General features: G+C 45.3%; 1 protein-coding gene across 1 annotated transcript in view; it reads right to left on the bottom strand.

The window, feature by feature from the left end:
- Positions 1-8304, bottom strand: part of LOC135264839 (sialidase-like) — a 136901-nt gene that overhangs the window by 104052 nt on the left and 24545 nt on the right. The window lies entirely within an intron of this gene.

Raw genomic sequence — 8304 nt, 5'->3', positions numbered from 1 at the left:
TAACATCCTGACCCCCCTTCCCCCCACATTTGTACAAATCCTGTGAATAGATTTATGTTTCTCACTGAGGACACTGTGTGAAAATTTAGTAAGCTTGTTCACATTCACACCGAGAACAATAGGCCTTCTTAGGAGTTTTCATCGATGATGAATGTAACTGGAAAAAACACACAGCTATTATTTGGAACAAAATTGCCAAGAATATTGGAGTCATCACAAAAATCACTACCAAAAACAATCTCTATACTTTTGATATCTCTATCCTACCCCTTTATATACCCCAACCTCTCCTACAGTAATATTGTCCTGGCTAGTACCTAAAAGACTAACCCAAAGCACCGTTTTACAGTTTACAGAAACAGTTTGTTAGAATATATCTACCATTCTCTGAGCCACTGGCCAGTTCTTCATTCCAAAATCCAAAATATGTATGCTTGTATTTCAACAGAAAATTAATCTTCTGCCAACATGTTTTAGTAATCTTTTCCTGCCTAACGATGAAGCACACAGTTACCCCATCTATCTTCCGATCTCTATGCTCTTTTTTTAGGACTGCTCAAGGTCAATTCTCAGTTTGTTGTCGAGAGGCCCGTCTTTGGAACACTCTACCTAACCATTTAAAAAACTGTTCATCAAGGTCTCTTTACAAGGAACTAAAAAATAATAATTTTTTTAATCTTCCTGGACAGACCAATATTTAGCACATTCTATACATATTCTGCATGAGTAAATTCTTATTTATTTTCTTTTCTATTTTTCTTTTTTTCATATTCATTTTATTTATTGCTCATTCTGTTTCAGTTCTTGAGTTTAATAATGTTCTCTATTTGGGGGATCCCTGCTTCTCCTGCACATTTTAGATTAATCACTGTATGGATCAACTAAGTATGAATTTATAATTGTGTGCAAAAATAAACTAAAAATTTAAAATAGTGATTACATCAGGGTCTAATTTTTGTTTACAAAGCCTGTCTGGGGATAAACTATTATAAATGATCAAACATTGGAAAATGCATGTGGGAAATGTGAAACAAAATAATAATAAACTGCCAAAAGTGCAATGAAAATGTTAATGAAACACTCACATGAATTCTACAATTACAGATCTCTTTTAACAAATATATTTTGATATATTTATAATAATTTGAAAGATTTTATTTTTAATGTATAGAATTTGTTTTATTTAAACAAGAAAGCCTTTGTTAAATTAAATTGGGTGTTTGCTTGAAAATTTAAAAAATTAAAATTTAAAAAATGTACTGAACGTACTTTTACCACGTAAAAGTTATTTTTAATTAAATTCACACGTGATATATAGGAAATATTTATCTTAAAAAACGAAAAACTTATTTTCATTATTGTTGTTGTTATTCATAATAACAATAGCAATAACAATAATAAAATAATAATAATAATAATAATAATAATATAATAATAATAATAATAATAATAATAATTACTATCGCTGAATTGTAATTGTGCAGCAGCCGCCCGGTGGAGCACTCCACTGCCTGCCGTCGCAGCAGCAGGAGGAACTCTTTCATTAGAAACAGGACGTGCAATCCGGGCTCTTTATTTGCGTTCCGTTTCTCGCGCCCGCCACGCACCGCTAATGGAGGCGAAACGGAGGAAGCGGCAGACGTTGCCCCCACAATGCCGCGCGTTTCCGTGGAGACGGGCGGGGGCGCACGCCGCCTCTCGCCCCGTACCACCCCCCCACGCCCCCCCCCCCCCTCCCCTTTTAATCTCCGCCCTCCTCGGTCCCCATAAGGGGGTTTTCTATAACGGTCTGGTCAGAGGTGAGTGGGAGCCAGACCAGACCCCACGGGGCCGCAGGTCAACATCCCATAATCCTCCAGTCACCTTGTGTTACACTTTTACGGGCGCAATTAGCCACAAACAACCCCCCCCCTCCCCCCCTACTCTTCCAGAATCTGGGGCCTACCGCTGCCAGTGGGGATGGTTTCCATGGTACCATGCTATCCCCCCGCCCCCCCACCCCGTTCAGGTTCAAGATACATATGGTTCCTCATCGTTCACTGTCACATCCACACCCCCCCCCGCCCCACCCGCCCGAATCCTCGCTCCAAGACAAGATGTCAAAACAATCAAGGGCTCTTTGCAAAAAATAGGCGGGGCAGGGGCGGGGTGTGGGGGCAGGAGAGGGGAGAAAATTTGAGTCTAATCAGCACGTCTATCGAGCCCCATTTTTCCCCTCGGTCGCTATGCGTTTCTACGGCCTCCACAGAGTCCGACCCGCGACCCGAAACCCCCCCGAAAAACGCAGACAGGGCAAAGGGCCCAAACGCGGGAGTTCAGCGAAATCACCCTCGCTTGGGAAATCTGAAAAGGAGGAAGAGCAGGAGGAGGAGGAGGAGGAGGAGGATGATGATCCGTGCAGGTATGTGAGGGGAAAAATTCCTCCTGAACGTAAACATACGTCACCGCAAGCAGAGAGAAAATAAAGGGAGAAGAAAAGAAAGAAAGAAAGGAGGACAGAAGGGAAGAACGGGACGGAGGGGTGTTTTGGTGGGCGGCCGCGCCCTCTGTCATCGTTTCGGCCCCCGGGCCGCGCCGTGCCGCGGTGGGACGGGAGAGAAGCCCGCTGCGCCGCGACATCGGAAGCCCGCTCCCCACATCGCTACACCTCCCCGTGTGACCTCCTCATCTTCATCGGGGGGGGGGGGGGAGGCATGTTGGAAGAGGAACAGAGGAAATTGATGGTATTATTTCCCTTCCGTCCAAATCACTCTGTGCTTTCACCTCCCAAAAAACTGCCAAAAAAACCAAAGCCATTTTTTATCATATGTGTCAATCAAATAACTTCCCCATTTATTTCAGGGTAGATAGAGCTAATTAAACGTACTGTTTATTTTCGCCAGTCCCATTTCTTGCTTTATTATATTCATATTTCATATTTCAGTGTCAGAGGGCATCGCACAGGCACTCCGCGTTCGGCTAGCGCTCACTGCTCCCTCCGCCTTTCCCTGAATTACGAGATCGACACGTAGGGCGGAAAAACCCAGAAAACCTCCCCCACCTCTCCCCCCCCCCGCCCCGCCCCCCCGCCCCCGACCTTAAGCCTTTCACGAATGGAGGAGTCATCAGGTTCCCCACCCTGGAACGGGCCGGTTCTCCGAAAATCTGCTGGCAAGAACAGAACGGGCAGTCAGTGGGTAGGAGAGAGGGGCGGGGGGGGGGCGGGGGGGTCAGGTTTAATCCTCTGAATGCTGCTCTGACCCACAGGAGCACTGATCTTAAGGGACCCGAACGCGACCGCACAAGGCCTGCTACCCACCACCCCCCCCCCCCACCCCCACCCCCCCGACCCGGACGCGACAACGTCAAGAGAGCAATACAGACCATCGGTGGTGACCTTCCTAAAACTGAAATGGAGGGGGGGACTGACACCTCTAACCACGTACCAGCCATGTAGCAGGTCGCACTGAGGCTGCTGCTCCAGGTTCCCAGGCAGCAGTAGCTGGAGGGGGGGGGGTGGTGGAGGGGGGGGGCAGGGGTGATGAGCTCCTGGTGTCTCCAGGCCCCTCCCGCCAGAAACAACACAAGGCCGACTCATATTCAAATAAATACTGGGCAAGGCTGGGCCGGGGGTGGGGGGGGTGGGGGTGGCCAGCCAGAGGGGGTGGGGCGGGAGTTTACTCTGCTCCACACTAAAGCCCATTTAGAACCCGGCGCAGGAGCAGAAAACAGCCAGTGAGTGAATGACAACAAGGCGGCATATTTTCATACAGAGCTTAAGATGTATTAGAAACACAAATGGCGCAGGTCCACCACCACCCACCCACTACGCCCTCCGTAGGGAAAAAAAAAAGCCTTAATTAATATCTGGGGATGCTGTGCAGCGCTCCTCCTGCCCCCCCTGCCACCCCCACCACCCACCCCCCCAACCCAACCCTCCAATTCCATATCAGCAGCTCTTTGTAGCAGGAATGCAAGCTATTTACCGGGGGTCCAATGGGACGCAGGGGAGAATCGAGGTGATGATGTGTCCAGGGTCCTCGCCATAGAGATAGGAAGAGGATACTTTTCAAAAGCTAAAAGCTTCCCCAGTTTTAAAACAAAGGGGAGGTTGAGGTGTGGAAGGGGGGGGGGGGAGAGGAGAAGATTTTTTTTTGTTTGAAAAGAGACCTTGCTCTCAGGACCAGAAACATTCCAGCCTGTTTTTGGCTCTCTCCCTCTCTCTCTACCTCTCTCTCTTAGTCTCTTGCGTTCTCTCTGTGCAGCCTTGCAAAATTTGTTCAACGAAGGGCTCGCCTTCTCCAAGGCAAGCGTGGACACTCAGAGATGCCCCTCACCCTCCCACCCCCCCCCCACACTGAGGGATGCGAGACCACCAAATGTCGCGCACGTATTCACGTGTCCAATGACCTCCCATTACATTATATTTACTTGGCAGATGCTTTTATCCAAAGTGACGTACAAAGCACATACCATTGGAACAACCTTGTTTTGTTTTTGTTTTTTTAGTGGCCAACTTATTTTCTGGGTCCAAAAAAAAAATAAACACATTATTAATACGAGCGTGTCGCATTCACCGGGGATCTGACCCATTCGCTCAGGAAGGGCGTCGTAAGGAGCAGGAGCTCGGCCCGTTTGCTCTGGGGCTGCTCTGATTGTGAGCTGAGGTTTTAAAGATGGCCGCCTCGCCCCACACGAGCTGGCAGACGCGGGGTGGTGGGGGGGGGGGGGGGGGGCGGCCGCGCCCGTCCTGGCGGGACATGTCGAAGGCCGCCGTTGGCAGCTGTCAGGCCTCTATTTGTTAGCTCAGCAAAGACCTGCGGAGAGAAGACCTTCCTGCTCAAATAAACAAACAGTGGGCTGCACACATCTCCCCTGCAATCTCAGCCTCACGGAGGGAGGGAGGGAGGGAAGGAGGGAGGAAGAGAGAGAAAGAGAGCGAGAGCGAGGGAGAAGGATAGAGTGGGCGAGAGAGGGAGAGAGAGTGAGGAAGAGAGAGAAAAAGTGGCTGAGAGAGAGAGAGAGAGAGAGAGAGAGAGAGAGAGAGGTAGAGAGAGAGAGAAAGTGGTGAGAGAGAGAGGAAGAGAGAGAGAGTAGAGAGAGAGAGAGAGAGAGAGAGGTAGAGAGGAGAGAGAGAGAGAGAGAAGAAGGGAGAGGAGAGAGGAGAGGAAGAGAGAGAGAGAGAGAGAGAGAGAGAGGAGAGAGAGGAGAGGAGGGAGGATAGAGTGGGCGAGAGAGGGAGAGAGAGAGTAGAGAGAGAGAGAGAAAGTGGTAGAAGAGAGAGGAGAGAGAGAGAGGTAGAGAGAGTAGAGAGAGTGAGGAAGAGAGAGAGAAAAGTGGCTGAGAGAGAGCGAGAGAGAGAGAGAGAGAGAGAGAGAGGTAGAGAGAGAGAGAGAGAGAGAGAGAGAGGAAGGGAGAGGAAGGGGGAGAGAGAGAGAGAGAGGGAGAGAGAGAGAGGAAGGGAGCGAGAGCGAGGGAGGATAGAGTGGGCGAGAGAGGGAGAGAGAGAGTGAGGAAGAGAGAGAGAAAGTGGCTGGAGAGAGAGAGAGAGAGAGAGAGAGAGAGAGAGAGAGAGGTAGAGAGAGAGAGAGAGGTAGAGAGAGACTACCACGTTCTTCCCGCAGACCAGGGAAAGGGTTATTTTGCCAAGCCCGCACAGGGCTGCAAGATTCCACGTTATCTTATTATTCACCCTCCTTCTCCTCTTTTAATCTAATTATTTTCTGAGCTTTGAAGGGGTAGCGCCTGAATGCGTAAAGGGAGAGAGCTGTACGGCGTGCGCTCACAGAAACAATCCCCAGCAGAGACACGAGTGGACTACCCTGATGGAGATTAAATATGCCGGAGCACATTGTAAATATGTGGTCTGTTTTGACACAACAATGAAGAATATATTTCACAGTAGGATAATATATCGCAATATCTGAGAACAGCAATAATTTTGTATATTTTACATTATCTCGCAAAGTGTTGCCATCAAACCTTTTTTGCTGTGTTCCATTTCTGTAAGGGTTACCACAAATCGTTTCTGTTACTTTCTGTCCCAAAGTCCAAAGACGGGCAAAAAGTTTAACTGGCACTTTGAGTGCCTACAACAAACTGCACAAACACCCTCATTTGGGACAGCTCACTGTGCACAAGTTAATCAGAATCACAAATTTAATTTTAAATCACAGATCAATCCAGTCTCATGTCACCACATCACAAACACTTTACCATAGAATTTAATTTCACTGAATTTATTTGTACACATATACTGTTTCCACCTGACATTGCAGTCTACAGGAACTGTGAATGGAGTAGGCCTAGTTTCCACCACAAACATGAAGGAAAGGGACAAGCGTACAGTTGCCAAACCGCACAGGGGTACTGCAGTGTGTCGAGAACAATAGCAGTGGGTGTGATTTGCCATCTTCTTTACTGCGGGGTTGTTGATTTTTTTTTTTTTTTTTTGTTCTCTTAAGTGCTAAAACCTTGTAACGCGATTTGCGTTTCACCTCAACAGTACCCTGAGGGGCTGAATTTCTACAGTGCAGAGTCTTATCTCAATCTTTCAATACAGTCAACTGAGCAAATAGCTCCTTGATAAACTGGACTAACACAAATGCGTAAATTAAACAGACCGGCTCAGGTGTTCGACTGAAACAAATCCAGGGGGTTTAAAACAAGAAAGATTCACTTTTATGAATCTCTATGAACAACCCCAGCCTGGATTATAAACACAGAGGATTTAGACTAGGCCATTTTACAGTTATAGACACGGGATACATGTTTGGCCTGAAATGTCCTATATTCTGTAAGACCAATAATTTTAGCAAAAATTTTGTCCATGTACTGCTTCAAAACAAATACATTTTTAAAAACTTCTCACCAACAATACCCAACTACAAGAGTCAGCAATGAGTGAAAGTCATTTATTGTCATTTTATCAATATCTGCATTTCGAAGGGATGAATAAAGTATTAGCAAGCAGTGACTGATGCCTCTATGACAGGGCAAAATAAGGTGAAAATATAATATCATTATTATTCACACTCCACAGATTGCAGAGGCATTTTCTCCTACATCAATGCCTCATACGAAGAAACGATTTTTTTTTTACACATTTCATGTATGTTGATCTCATAATTAACTGCCATATTATATCGAGCCAGAGGTGAACGAACAGTTTAAATATGAATAGAAGTGCACATTTTTTCCCTCCCAATCAATTCTGGATAAATATATAACACTGTTGCCATGATGCAACAAGCCACACACAGCAACACATAGTAAATTTTAAAAGGTCAAACGGAGGCAAGATACTAATTTTCATTGGTTAATAAATGTTTTGAAAAAGTAAACTAGTGATAACCATCTTAACGTCATAAATGTACACATTAAATGTGTGAATAACAATTTTTTTTGTTCGAGCCAACCTACTTAAATGTAATTACTGTGTGTGTGTTTGTATGCGTGTGTGGCCGTGTGTGAGGACGGGCTCTGCTTCCCATACTATGAAGTAAATAGTCTACAACGAGAGACACGCCGTTATTAGAACCGTTTCCTTCTCGTGGAAAGTAGTGACGGACCGCGCTCACCATCCAGGAGTTCACGAGCCAACAATACAGCTGAATTTCAAATCCGTATTAATAGATTTACGTTTCGAACACATAAATCAGCAAAACAGAAATTTGAAATGTTGATAAATGTGCTTAAAATAATCGTGACATATTCAGCATCGATGTCGAAAGCGACAAATAAATAGGGGGTGGGTATGCCTGAAATCACTGCTCCAGACTAAAGGTTGTGGATTCAGTTGTGACGTTGATTAAGTTGTTTTACTTCAGTTACTTGGACACAAATAAACCAGTAATGAAATAATAACAATTGTGTCATACGATCATTTCTGTAATGATAACCATATTCATCAAGCCAAATTTAATAACAATAATAATCATTGTTATCATACTCCTAATAAGACATGACCGTTATAAATAAATTTATTACAATAATAATAATAATATTTTTTGCATAGATTACGCCGTTCTTCATGTGCGTGACAACTGTAAGTTTGATCCTACACACTTGGGGATAAAGCTTACGCACACATTCACCCTCCATTGTGTCCTTGCCCATTGTGTTTTTATGCCCGGGTCGTTACCCAAAAAAATATGGGCCCAAAAATAAAAATCGAAGAGTAAGACAGGAAAGCTACATTTTGTAAGCCAAAAAGGAAGTGTGTTTACTGTAAAGCTTAGAGATTCCATCCCTTTCATGTTTCTGTTAGTCACGTTTTACAATGGTTTATCCACAAACTACAGTCCTTTCAAACAACTACCCACA

This window comes from Anguilla rostrata, chromosome 10, assembly GCF_018555375.3.
Source record: "Anguilla rostrata isolate EN2019 chromosome 10, ASM1855537v3, whole genome shotgun sequence".
Lineage (NCBI taxonomy): Eukaryota > Metazoa > Chordata > Actinopteri > Anguilliformes > Anguillidae > Anguilla > Anguilla rostrata.
This window is presented reverse-complemented; position numbering and strand designations above follow the sequence as displayed.